The sequence below is a fragment of the Triticum urartu genome, chromosome 4A (genome assembly GCF_056163025.1).
Source record: "Triticum urartu cultivar PI428250 chromosome 4A, HENAU_Tu73, whole genome shotgun sequence".
NCBI lineage: Eukaryota > Viridiplantae > Streptophyta > Magnoliopsida > Poales > Poaceae > Triticum > Triticum urartu.
The window spans coordinates 262,153,362-262,167,141 of NC_141876.1; positions in this window are offsets into that span (position 1 = coordinate 262,153,362).

The following is a 13,780-nucleotide window of genomic DNA, read 5'->3' on the forward strand; positions in this document are numbered from 1 at the left end:
GGTTGCCAGGAGTTATGAAGCCCAAGATGTTATGAAGCCCGAGACGTTATGAAGCCCAAGATGTTAAGAAGCCCAAGAAGAGAAGTTATAATAGTTAAGTCTTAAGTCCGAGTTGGACTCTACATGTAACCTACCCCTTCAACATATATAAGGAGGGGCAGGGCTCCCCAAAAGAGGAACAAGTAAGAAGAAACAATCTTAAAGGGTTAGGGTTAACTGGGAGAGCCGGTTTACGGCGACTCCCTCATGATCATAATGAGACCTAGCCACAAACAGCATGTAGGGTTATTGCCGGATGATGTTTTTCGGGGCCCGAAGCTGTCTAAACCCTTGTCTTGTGTTGCGTCTCTCGATTCCGCTCAACCCCTCTCAAGCTACCACATAGATGCGTTGGCCTCGCGACTAAGTCCTCACACTAGGACATCTGCCGTGATATTTCCACGACAGTTGGTGCCCACCGTGGGGCTGACGCACGGTGGTGAGGAGTTCTTGAAGGGATCTCTTCTAAGGATCGAGAAATTCGCAATTTTCTGGAGGAGAAAATTCCTGTCTGGAAGAATCTGCGTCAGCTTCGAATTCATCAGCCTAAATTTGCAATCTTTGAGGTTTGAGGTCAAGAGAAAATTAGGGTTACGCGTGATATACATGACCCGGCGATTCATCGAATCTGGAGACGAATCAATATCGGTTACAGTGGCCGCCATGGGAGCCGAGACAAACTTTTTTTTTCGGGCGAATCACCAGTATCCTGGAACACCAGAAGTGTCAAAGAAGGAATTTTTAAGTGTGCGTTTCTTGAGTAGGAGACCACCGTGATCCGGCGTGGATAGTCCAAAAGCTACTACAGCATGGAGGAGGTCAATATTCGCCTGTACTATTGCGGGTCACTGAGACAGGCAAGAATCTTGCTGCAGCCGCCGAACGCCGCGTCAGATTAGTCCATGTCAAAACACCTGTGGGTGGGCAAGCAAACAGGAACCATACGATCACGACTTGGTCTCGTGTCTTATATTATTCAAATCAATACTGCAATTGGATCAACCCAACCCGGAATCAACAACCATAACCCGGTCTCCTCTAAAGTCACAGCCGCCGCTTCATTGGCAAGCTCCCGGTTTTCCTTCGAGCCGCTAAACTTCACAACCTCTCCCCAGCCACTGTCAAGGCTTCTGCGACCTACCGCACGTCAAGCCGCCGGACTCCGACGCTGCAAGCTCCAATACACACGGCTCTGCGTCCGCGGCTCCTGTCGGCCGTCTACTATGTCCGAGTCACCACGCTGCCTCTGCTTTGAGCTGCCGTGCGGCCTCGCCCGTCGTTGTGACCTGTCACTACAAGTCGCCCTGCCGGATCATGCTCGCTGGTCTGTAGCACGGCCGTGCTGAGCTGTTGACCTATGCCGTGGCCGGGGTTCCGTATCAAGCAGTCGTCGCCCTGAGTTCCCCTCTACACCAGGCCTCCACCTCGCCTCCATTGCAAGTGGCCTCACGCCGCCGTACCAGCAAACCGTTGCCGCCTTACACCCTTGCCTTCGGTCACCGAGGGGCACAGTAGTCAGGGCTTATCAAACCGTCCCCGCAGGAATCATCGCGGAGTGACTCTCCTTGCACCCGCGGCCGAAGCGGAGTTGCTGTGGTCAAGCCGCGTCGCTTCCGATTCACCTCGCCACCTCATCCATCGCGGCTTTGAACCGGCCTTGCGCTTTTGATTGCGCACGTGGAGTTGGGTTTTCCTACTCCACGGTTGAATCGCCGGCCTCGAGCTGCCAAGTCGCCCGACCCCGCCGCCGGGTTACCTTTGCCGGCCTCGCTTCAAGCACGGCCCCGTCCCACACTGCAGCTCCCTCTTCACCTGCCTATGCCTCGCTGCCGGGCCATCGCGCCTGCACGTCCCTCCACTTCTGAACCGCCACAACGCCGGGTCACCATCCATCTCCGTTGACCGCCGCTGTTGTTGTCTTGAAACGCTGGATTGTACTCACTTGGATTGATTCAGATACGGATTGACTTGACGCATCTACTAATCTCTGCTGCGGAGTTGAGCCGGTTCTGCCGTCCTCTGAACCGCGCTGCGCCCTGAGTCTCCGCCACCAGCTGTTCTACGCCGCTGGCCAGCTTCATCTCCGGCCGCCCACGGCTTCAAGCCGGACCACCGGATCGTCAAACCGCCCTAATGCCTCTGAGTCGCGTCCGCAGACTCACCGCGAGCCGCCGCGCTAGGTTAACCCGGCCGCAAGTCGACCCTGCCTCGCAGGCCTTCGCTTCAATCCGCCTCAGCTTTGACCCCACGGTACTCGCTCCTCTGTTGAAACCTCACCTTCACGTCGAGCTGCCGTGGCGCGTGGCCGCCGGGTCGCCCTGTTTTCAACGCCGAGTTCCACTGGTCACCACGCCTCGAGCGGCCGTCCGTTTATAAGTCGCCTTGCGTCTGTCGCAAACGCCCGCGGTCTGGATCCGCATGGCCTCGCCCGTCTGCGGAGAGTCGCCCTGCCGGTCGATTTCAAATTACCGCTGTGAACCTCCCTGTCGCCGCGAACTGCCCCTGCCAGAGTGGCCTCAAGCAGCCCATCTCCGAGCCGTCGCCGGGGCCTCACTTCGTCCTGCGCGACCCGTACCGTGGTCTTGAGTCGCCGTCTCCAAACCGCCGCGACCTTTGGCTGCCTCAAATCGTCACCATCGCTGCGCCAGGCCGGCCTGGGTCTGTTGCAAGATGCAAATCACACGAGTCGCCCCTCGCCTCAAACCGCCTTGCCGGGTCAAGACCAACGCTGCAGTCCGCTTCAGCCACAGCCTTGGGCCTCGCCTCATCTTCGGTCGTGAGCTGCCCGCTAGCGTCCCTGCTTCAGCTGCCGTTGTCGAGCTGCTGTAACTCGCCGCCGCAGTCCTGTTTTAGCTGCTCCAACTCAGCGACGCCGGTCCATCGGCTTCGCCTCAAGTTAAACCGGCGCGTCGCCGCGGCCTCAAGCTAAACTGCCTCACCTACATCGTGAGCTGCCAAGACAACCCGCCACCATAGCTCCGCTTCACTGGGTACATCCTCGGGCCGCCTGGCCTTTCAGTCGTTGTGGCCGTGCTTCAAACCCGCCGCTCCTCCATGAGCCGGCTCTACCTCGGACTCGCCCGCCTCTGAACCGCCGCACTCCGACCTGGCCCGCCACCTCGCCGTCATCGCCGTTAAGTCGCCTCGCCATGCTCACCTTCTTTTACCTGTGCCGCAGCCCTGTGCCGATGAGCCGCCACAGCATCGCTCCGCTTTACTGACGCACCCCTGAGCATCTTGGCTCGTTGAAGTAAAGGATTATGAGGGGGAGTTTGACCCGGTGAAAAAGAATAGCGAGTGGAGTGGTTGCAGCGGCCGGTGGTGCCTGCATCCTACTGTGGTGGGTGCCGCCGGTGGCCGGTGTTATTTTGTTGGAAGAAATCAGGTGGAGAGAGCGAAAGCAAGTGCATGGAGTCCAGATGACATGTGTCAGCAGAAGGAGGCAGATGACGTTCTGTCATTTTCTTCCGGTTTAAAGGTGCTGCGTCACATTGATCAAGTTATCCCTCCACGTACCTGACAGTCACAGCATGGGAGTATCACGACTCACGAGTGGCCTTGCATGGTATTTTCAATCAAAGTGATCCATGTACAAACTTCATGTGAGACAAGAAAAAGACGAAGGAGGGCAGGTTACGTGGAGGCCTGGTGCTACAAATACTAAAGCTATACAGAGCAATACTACATCAGAAAGATCAACTGTTCGTTAAAAAAAGGAGGAGGATCATCCTGTAAACCGGATGTCGTTCCAAATCGTCGCTTCCAAGTCACTTTGACCCGGCCTATCCTACTGTTGAGCTGCCACGGCCGCCAGGTGACTTTTGCTATTGTGAGCCGACCAATGCTACTCCACTGTGCACGTTCATCCGACGAAAATACCAGGTGTTATCTTTTCTATAAATCTTATCAGTACATATTACATTGTTTGAAAACAATTATTCTGGTATGTGGTATTTTTATCTCGCAGGACCATTATTTATTACAAAGGTGTGGCAAAGGGGCGTAAGCCAATATTGTTTTTGCACTAGTGCTTGTTCGTGCCGTACTGCTGGACAGATGCGTGAGCAAGTCGCCGCCCCGCTACATCAACATACGCGACCGACTCATCTGTCCAAGCCGCCTCTGATGCTGTGGTCGTCTTTGCCGCCCGTCTCTCGCGGCCCGGTCTACATCAACATACCTAGCCGCACCTGTCTGCATGGGCTGTTTATTGAGTATGAGCAAGTCACAGCTTGGTTAGGCCGGTTTTTCTTCCAATACATTGGAGGCAAATTATCATTCAGCCGCCGTCTACGCTGGATGGCTCAATGGACATGCGCACAAATCGCTGCCACTACAGTTTGGTCAACTTCAAACAACCAGTTGGAAGGAACCATTGGCCGGGTTGCTGACACGGCTCATACGGGATCACTTATAACCCGCCGCAGTCACCTCAATCTTCTGTGGATTTACATCGGTTATTAACACTGGTGATATATACCTTCTGCTATGGTCAAGTACAGAGAATTTCAAGACAACTCCTTGAGTCATCTTAAAACTCGGGGGCTACGATGATATGACGCAGCAAGTTTTGCCAGTTTCAGCAAATTCAAGTGCCCCAGGATGTTGAAGGGAAATCCGTCCCGGAGGCTACTGTTATATTGATAAAAATTTAAAGGCCGTCAGAAATATTCCGGCTCACAATGATGCTTTCAGTTTATAGTCCGGTTTAAGGGGAATCCCGTCTCCCACACCGCGCTGAAGCCCTTAGTATCTGGTTCAAATCCGGTTCAAGGGAAAGATGTCTCCCACAAAGCTTTGAAGCTCTCAATATCCTGTTCAAAATCCCGGTTCAAGATGAATTTATCTCTTGCAAGAAGTTAAAGGTTGCCGAAGAGGGCCTGTTGCCATGATGCGCGGTTCAAACATGGGTTATCCTGTCTTATTGGCTTATCATATTATTGATCACATGGGGGCTTCTGTTTATAAAGCGGAGTTTTGATTACATATTGATCCGGCTATCAAGCCAATATTATCATAAGGGGCCAAAGAGAGTTTGTTGCACAACACAACTCAAACATAGGCACCCGGGGAGCACAGCTCGGGAATATATCACTTGGGGGCTTGGTCGTATTTGAACCATAGCTACACCTCTTGATCGGCGTAAGGCCACCAGAGAAATCACTTGGGGGCTTGGTTGTATTTGCACCAAAGCTACACCTCTTGATCGGCGTAAAGCCACCAGGGAAGTTACTTGGGGGCTCTTTGCTTCAACGGAGCAAGAGTCTGCACCCTTGTAATAGGCTATCAAGCCCGGCTTGGAAGCCTGGTGTTCGCACCTAAACCCCCGGGTTAACCTGCCTTCTTTAAGTAAGTCACTCCGCCCAGGTAAACCTGGTACGACCCGCGAACATTTGACAGTCAATCTCATAGACCCTGAACTCGTCAAAGTTAAAACGTGATTGGTTAAAGATTGAGGTCCATCTTAAGAGACTTTGTGAAATGCTTAACTCAGTGGCCTGGCAGCCCATGAAAAGCCTCGATTTGGAGCTTGGCAGCTCATAAAAAGCCTCAAATGTTTCTTTTTGCGTTCTATTTGACAAGTTTGTTCGCCTTTGTTGAGGTTCCTAATATCTTGTGATAAACCGGCGTCTTTGACCCGGCTTAGTTTTCAACTACAAGTTGTCAGTACATAATCAGTCCTAATCCAGCATTCACTAATTCGGTCTGGTTTCGACTATAACTCACAGTATTATATATGGTTAATCCGGTGTTTATCACAACCCGGTACGGTTTTATCATAAACCAACATAATATGGAAGGAGTTATCAGTACTCAAGATTTGGGTTATCACCCTTACTACAAAAAGTTGGTAAACCAACGATGTGATTCAATGTCACAGGTATGATATATTTCATATTTGATTATTCTTAAGTGCGGCCTTGGTTATAAACCCGGGTTATATGTTGGGCATTATGACCCGTCCGGCGATAAACCGCCAGGACACTTTAAACTTGTTGTATGCAGAAACAGGTTGAATAAAGCATGATTATAAATCACCGGCGTTTATTAACCCGGTCTGGCTTTTGACTATAAGTCGCCAATGTATGATGAGAAATTATCCGGTGTTTATTAACCCGGCCTGGCTTGGGACTATAAGTCGCCAGTACATATTTGGATTGCGCCATTGGAATCACGCGCTCATAAATCATTGGATTGTATTATTCAAATCTTTAATAGCCAACACGACTGGATTTTATTATGGTTATCAATAACCAGTATTATGATTAAGGTTTTCAAAGTTGCTTTAGCGCAATGGCTATCATATTATCAATGGATATGATTTATTCTACAATGGAAGGAATAGTCCCGAGTCGCTGCAGGCTTACGACCCGGCACTTGGGGGCTACATTATTCAAATTGGGATTGCATCAAATACACAAGTCTCATGTCACTGCAAGCATGCACCATGACACTTGGGGGCTAATGCAAAGTCATTATTTTCTCACTTATTGAAGATCCAACTCATCACATCGTAATGAACCGGCCCTTGGGGGCTACTAGTTGCTCCTATCAACAATTCGAGGTACACAAATTTTCATCTATTATTGAAGGATCCACTGCTCAGTTGGTAAAGCACAACGCTCTCAACCTTGTGGACGTGGGTTCAAGCCCCGTGATGGGGGTTACATCGTATAATGCCATTCTCAATGAAGTATATATAAAGTCCCAGCTAAATATTATCTTACTGAGCCGGCACTTGGGGGCTACACATTGCTGCTCAAGTTTACATGATCATATTTATAAAGTCTCTGCTCATTATTGCATAATAACCCGGCCCTTGGGGGCTACACTGGTTGAAGTTTTTATGAGCATAAGGCAATTTCAAGTCCCAGGTTGCTGCAAGCATGACAACCCGGCACTTGGGGGCTACATATGTGGAATACTCAGTTCTGACTGGTGATTGAGATGAACAACCTGGATTTCTTCCAACTTGTGGCATTCATATTGAAGCAAGTCTTAAGCTGTTGCTATGCTACCTTCTTAAGACTTGGGGGCTACAAGTGATAGGCATATAAGAGGTACATTTTCAAGCTTGATGTTAACTACAATTATGACCCGGTGCCATCAATATTTGTAAACCGGCAAGGTTCTACATTCTTAAACCGGCAAGGTTCTACATTATTAAACCAGCAAGGTTCTACATTCTTGAACCGGCTGAAGATCAGATGAGTATTTCAAAGGCCAATATTTTTGAGCATTGGGAGATGAAGTCAAAAGGAGTTATTCTTCACAATATTTCTCTGTGACAAACCAATGTCAGCAAATTGATTATGAAGCTGGCCCATTGACTCGGATTTTATAGAAGAAGGAAGTGACAAAGACTTAGGGATGATCATGATCAGTTTAACATGGAAAAATCCAAATTAAACTAGGGGCTAATGTCGGGGATATACCCCGCGGTATGATCCGGCCGGAGTTATAACCCGACTGGGACTTAGTAAACCGGCAGGTGTTAAAGCAGATGTTAAACCGGCAGGTGTTAAGACAGGTGGTAAACCGGCAAGTGTTAAGGTAGGTGGTAAACCAATTGGTGTTAAGTCAGACGGTAAACCAGCAGGTTGTTAAACCGGCTGACAGTTAAGACAGACAAGTAAAACAGGCAGTTAACCCAGACGGTAAAGCGGTTGGTTGTTAAACCGACTAACAGTTAAGACAAGAGTTAAGTCAGATGATAACTCAGCAGACATTCTTAAACCGGCACCAGTTAACTCCCGGCAGACCATCTTAAACCGGCACCAGTTAACTCCCGGGCAGGCAGTGGTAACTGGGTTGCCAGGAGTTATGAAGCCCGAGATGTTATGAAGCCCGAGACGTTATGAAGCCCAAAATGTTAAGAAGCCCAAGAAGAGAAGTTATAATAGTTAAGTCTTAAGTCCGAGTTGGACTCTACATGTAACCTACCCCTTCAACATATATAAGGAGGGGCAGGGCTCCCCAAAGAGGAACAAGTAAGAAGAAACAATCTTAAATGGTTAGGGTTAACTGGGAGAGCCGGTTTACGGCGACTCCCTCATGATCATAATGAGACCTAGCCACAAACATCATGTAGGGTTATTACCGGATGATGTTTCCCGGGGCCCGAAGCTGTCTAAACCCTTGTCTTGTGTTGCGTCTCTCGATTCCGCTCAACCCCTCTCAAGCTACCACATAGATGTTTTGGCCTCGCGACTAAGTCCTCACACTAGGACATCTGTCGTGATATTTCCACGACACTTCTAGTTCACGACCGTCGCATTGCCTCTCTTCTCGCTCTCATTTGCGTATGTCAGCCACCATATATGTTTAGTGCTTGCTGCAGCTCCACCTCATTACCCTATCCTACCCATAAGCTTAAATAGTCTTGATCTCGCGGGTGTGAGATTGCTGAGTCCTCGTGACTCACAGATACTTCCAAACAGTTGCAGGTGCCGATGATACCGGTGTAGGTGGCGCAACCGAGCTCAAGTGGGAGCTCGATGAAGATCTTGTTCGTTGTGTTGTTTTCGTTTCCAGTTGATCAGTAGTGGAGCCCAGTTGGGACGATCGGGGATCTAGCATTAGGGGTGGTCTTTCTTTATTTTGGTTCCGTAGTCGGACCTTTGTTTGTACCTTGGATGATGTATGATATATTTATGTATTGTGTGAAGTGGCAATTGTAAGATGACTCTTTATCCCTTTCTTATTCAGTACATGGGATGTGTAAAGATTACCCCTCTTGCGACATGCCTACCATGCGGCTATGCCTCTAAGTCGTGCCCCGACATGTGGGAGATATAACCGCATTGTGGGTGTTACAAGTTGGTATTAGAGCCATCCCCGACTTAGGAGCCCCCTGCTTGATCGAATCACTGACGTTGTTGAGTCTAGAACAAAATGTTTTGAGTCTTAGTATTATATATATATATATATCAGAGAGTAGGATTTTTTTTACTCCTCAGTCCCTTCATCGCTCTGGTGAGGCCTCCTGACGTAGAGTTTTGACTCTTCTCTCATCAAATTTCATGAAATTTTTTTAGGATCACGCGGGTATCTTGGAATTGTTCCGATAGTCTTGTGACGAGAACATTGTTCTTGGTGCCTCCTGACATTTAGGGGTTGTGGCAGTGTCCCGAGAGTTGAGCTCCGAGGTGTTGTCATCACAATTTTATCGTTGCAGTTCTGGAATACCTGAGTTCGCCGACATCGAAAATCTCTTTTATGCAGTTGTTGGTGAGATAACCTCGACGCCACCCAGTATTGGGGCGGGAGTTCAGGAGTATTGCCATAACTCGTATAACGGATGCTTTTCGAAGGTTGAGGTAAATGATTTCCGAAGGTTTCTTGGTTATGTGTTGAAGGATGGATACATCTGGATGTAGGGATTGTTAGTTTGGGTGAGATATTATGCTTCCCCTGTATCCCCAACACCTGATTGCATAACCAGAAAGTTTCGGGAGTTTATAAGTGGGAATTCAAGTATATCGTAGGATATCTTTCCAACAGACACATGATAAGATATGGGGTCTATCATATGTTTGTTCTGGCTTATTTTGCAAGTCAATCCTTTGTTTCTTGTTTTCAGTTGTGGTATTCGAGTTGCTTCTAAGTCAAGTGTTAAATCCATACCTTTCGAAGTGGTGCTCTCATATTTCTATGAGAATACCAATCCTTCATGATAATCGAGGTTGTCATGTCAGTACTTTTCCAACCGGCGTGTTTCTCTTCAAGTGGATACGATCATTTTCCCATCGGCAAGATCAACTCAAAGTCTTCTCAACGTTATTTGTTTCATCCGTCCGAAGTTGCCATTGTTTTCCCGCCCTCCCACCCTTTTTATTCAAGGACTCAGATTTCTTAATCAAGTATCCATCTTATGGATGCGATATCTCTCCATTCTTTTCCGTCAATGTTCTTATCCGGTGATTCTCAGGAAGATACTAACAGAGCCTCAAGTTTATCATTATTCATTCTTTTTCTTTTCCGGTGGGTTCAATTCAAGCTTCGGTGTTAAGCATATTCCTTTCATTTGTCCAATGCTTTTCTCATGCCGGTGCAACCCTGAATCATTCACTTCTCACTATTCAATTGTTCTGGAGTGCCGAAGATATCTCAGACGATTCACGTTTCCATTCTCGATCTGTTCAAGTTATTACAAGGTTGTTATCTCATTCAAGCCATTTAATTCAACCGGCGCAATCTCCCTTTCAAGTAATCATTCAACGGTGTTTCTTTTGAGTGGGCCCTAACCCACAGGTCTTTTTCCAGGATCTTACCTGACTCTTCTAATTTTCCCGGAGCTATCCTCAAATTATTTCAAAGTGTGACGTAAGAATGGATTTTCATCAGTCATATGTTTTTCTCCAAGATCTTTCACATTCTTTTCATCATTGGTTCAAACTTTCTAATTTCCATTCCGGAGTGCCTCAACAACTCAAGGTGGTGTTTCATCGTTATTCTCAACATTTGAAGATCGAAGAAGAGTTTTTCCTCCAAATCTTACCCGTTCTCTCAAGACTCGTGGCTCTAGCTTGATGCCATCCTCTCATAATTATTTCCGATTGTGAGAATTCTTTTCACCCATCCGGAGCAATTCAGGAATCTTTTCAGTTTGATTCTCCAAAGGCCATCTTTTCAAACATTATTCATTCAAGCTTTCAGCTCTCGTTCTCCAAATCTTACCGGTGCATCATTCAAGTATTCTCTGATCAGCTCGTGATCTCTTCGTTCTCTCGTATCAAATTCTCTCAAGTATCTTCATTCGTTCTCTAATTCTTCCCGGTGTTTCTTTATCTTTTCTTCATTCATTTTCAATCCTTATGGTGGTTTGTTCAAGGTTCCTCTTCATACGTTATCATTTGTTCTTCCCAATCTTACGGGTGGATCGTTGAAGTCTTTTCTCAAGTTTACGCCATATCTATCTTAATCCTTTCAACGAGAATAAGTAGTATGCCAAATCCATTGCTTGACATCAATTTAATTGGTGAAGGGTGAGCATGATGTAATTCTTATTCTTGTTTAATCCAAGTGATTAATTCCTTATTCCGGAGGTTCATCAAAATTCTTGATTTCAATTGTTCGTCTTTCTTTCTGGAGTTCCAAGTTTTTCTCAGTTATATCATCGCGAAGCTCCATCCAATCATTGCAAGGCTTCAATCTTATTCTTTTCATCCTTCACTTCTTTGTGATCATTCCTTTGATTACCGGAGTTCTTCATGGAGGCTACTTGGTGGTTCGTCAAGGATTCTTTGCATTCTTCTATTGCTCTTCAAGATTTCTCTCGGAGTTAAGATCCGCCAAGTTATACTCTAAATTAAACATGGTGTTCAACACATGTTTTGTCTTGAGGAGTTTAAGCATTCTTCATCTTGCATTCTGAAGTGCAATTCTTTCTACCTTATCTTTTGAGATGGTGTTATGTCATTCTTGATAATTTCCCTTCGTGTTTCATGATTCACAAGTTCTCAGGAATGAGATATCTTAAAACCATCAATCTCTTCATTAGAGTATCTTGGTATAGATTTCACCTAAAGCCTTCCATCGGGAATGTTGCCATTATTGCGCTTATCTATGATCCAATTTCTGTTTCTCATCTCGATGAAGGAGTTTTCATCTCCTTGTTGATCTCAATCCAATTGATTGATTTCATTACTGGCTGGTCTTCACCTCATAATTTGGGGATGTTTTCCTTAAGACTATTGGAAATCATATCTTCTGTTGTTGGTTTTCCAACAACTCCGTTCGACCCTTCTCCTAAAGATGCTTCTTCAAGCTCATTTGTGGCAGAAGTTGTCATTTTCTTCTCCGTCCCTTTATCCCAACAATCTAGCTTCTATTATTTTGTTCCGGAAGCATTGTGATGTTGCTCTCTTCACTCTTCATCTTGAATTGTGAAGATCATGTTCTTTCTTTTGCTTATCCATTCAAACGGAGTGTCGTGTCCTTCATTCTATTTCTCTCATCTTATCAAGTTTTGCCCCCCTTCTCAACCGAAGTGCTGTCTGAAATCTTTCTTACCCCTTGTGCCATTCTTTCAATAGCTCTGGAGGCAGTGTGTTGTTGTTTTCATCAAGTATCATCCAATCTTCCCAAGTTCATGTTCAATTCCTTTCATTTACAGTCGAAGTGTTGCCCAAATTATATCATTCTTATTCCTTCTCTATCTTGTTTTAACCGGAGTGTTGTTGTAATTGATCCTTATCGTTCCTTGTACATCTCGTCTCAACCGGAGTGCTTGCATGTAGTTCTTATCCGTTGTAACCTTTTTCTTATGTCTTTCAACCTACAAGGTTCTAGTAATGTTCCTTGTTCCTCTTTTCTAACGAAGTGTTTTCAACTTTGTTCATCTTCGTTGTACTTTCTTTCAATTTGTTCAACCTCGAAAGGTTCTTTGGTTTCACTCATTTGTCAAAGAAGCAACTTAGTTTTACCTTTTATCTTCCTCCTCCCGTTTCTCTCCGATGCCGTCCTAGATCTCGGGACGAGATCCTCTCGTAGTGGTGGAGTGTTGTGACGCCCCGAGACCGTTGCGCCAGGTGTCTTCCAGTTATTCGTTGTCTTTGCCATGTCATTTGCTTGTGTGTTGCATCTTGCCATGCCATCATGTGCATTGCATCATCATGTTTTCAAAACATGCATCCGTCCGGTTCTCCGAGTTCTCTTAGTTGTCCGTTCTGAGCCCAACCACACTTGCACACGCCCGCGGCACCTCCGAGATAGTATTTTATAAGTGGTCGGAGAATGTTCTCGGAATGGGTTGAAAGTTGGCGTGCGGTCTTATTTTAGTGTAGGTAGGCCGCCTGCCAAGTTTCATCGCATTCGGAGTCCGTTTGACGCCCCAACGGATAACTATAGCGGCAGCATAGCCGGTCAAACGTCGGACGTTTTCGGTCTCCGGAAACGGTTGCCGGGCTGCCTTCTTCCTCTCCTCTCAGCCCAAGCCCCTCTACACAGGCCATCACCTACCGCCAGGCCCAACCTAACCTCTCTCGTTAGCCCGCGGCCCTCCTCGAGCGCGCGTCCGAAAGTTGTCTCGAACCCAACCCGGACAGTCGTTACCGTTGGGTCCGGTTCATCCCCTAACATCTATAAAACATCACCATTTTCTTATTTGGACTCCCTAGTCTATTTTTCTCGGAACGTCCGATTACGATCGGAGATACCTAACCGCCCTAAACTGATCTGAATTGCTATATATAGTGTCCCCTTTGTCCATTTCTAGGCAGTTGTCCCATCCCGCTGCTACTCCACCCAAATCCTCTCGGGATCCCCTCCCTCGACCCCGCAGCCCAATCCCCTACCTTCCTCGGATCCACTCCACCAACCACCGCTGCCACCTCCCACTCGATCTGGACCGCCAGATCTCTGATCTGACGGACCAGGAGGCTCCCAGCGCCCCAGCCTCGCCTCCCGCATCCTCCCGCAGAGGCACCGCCTCCTCACCTCGGCCCAGCGCCACCACCCGTCGACTGCCTCGCCGGAGTAGCGCCGCCGGATCAGGCCAGGATCCCCTCGTGCCCTCTCCATCCCGTTCCCCTTCCCTAACCTCTCTCTCATGCCCCGGTGTATCTCTCTCTCGTCATGTGCAGGAGCAGCGGAAGCTCCGCTATGGCTGCCAAGGGCCTTCTCCTGCGTCGATCCGTCAAGTCCGCCGCTGGGAACGGCCTCCACCGTCTGGATGCATGCCTCCCCTATCGTCGGCCTTCGCATCTGCTTCCTCTGCCACACGCCGGTGCACCGCCCG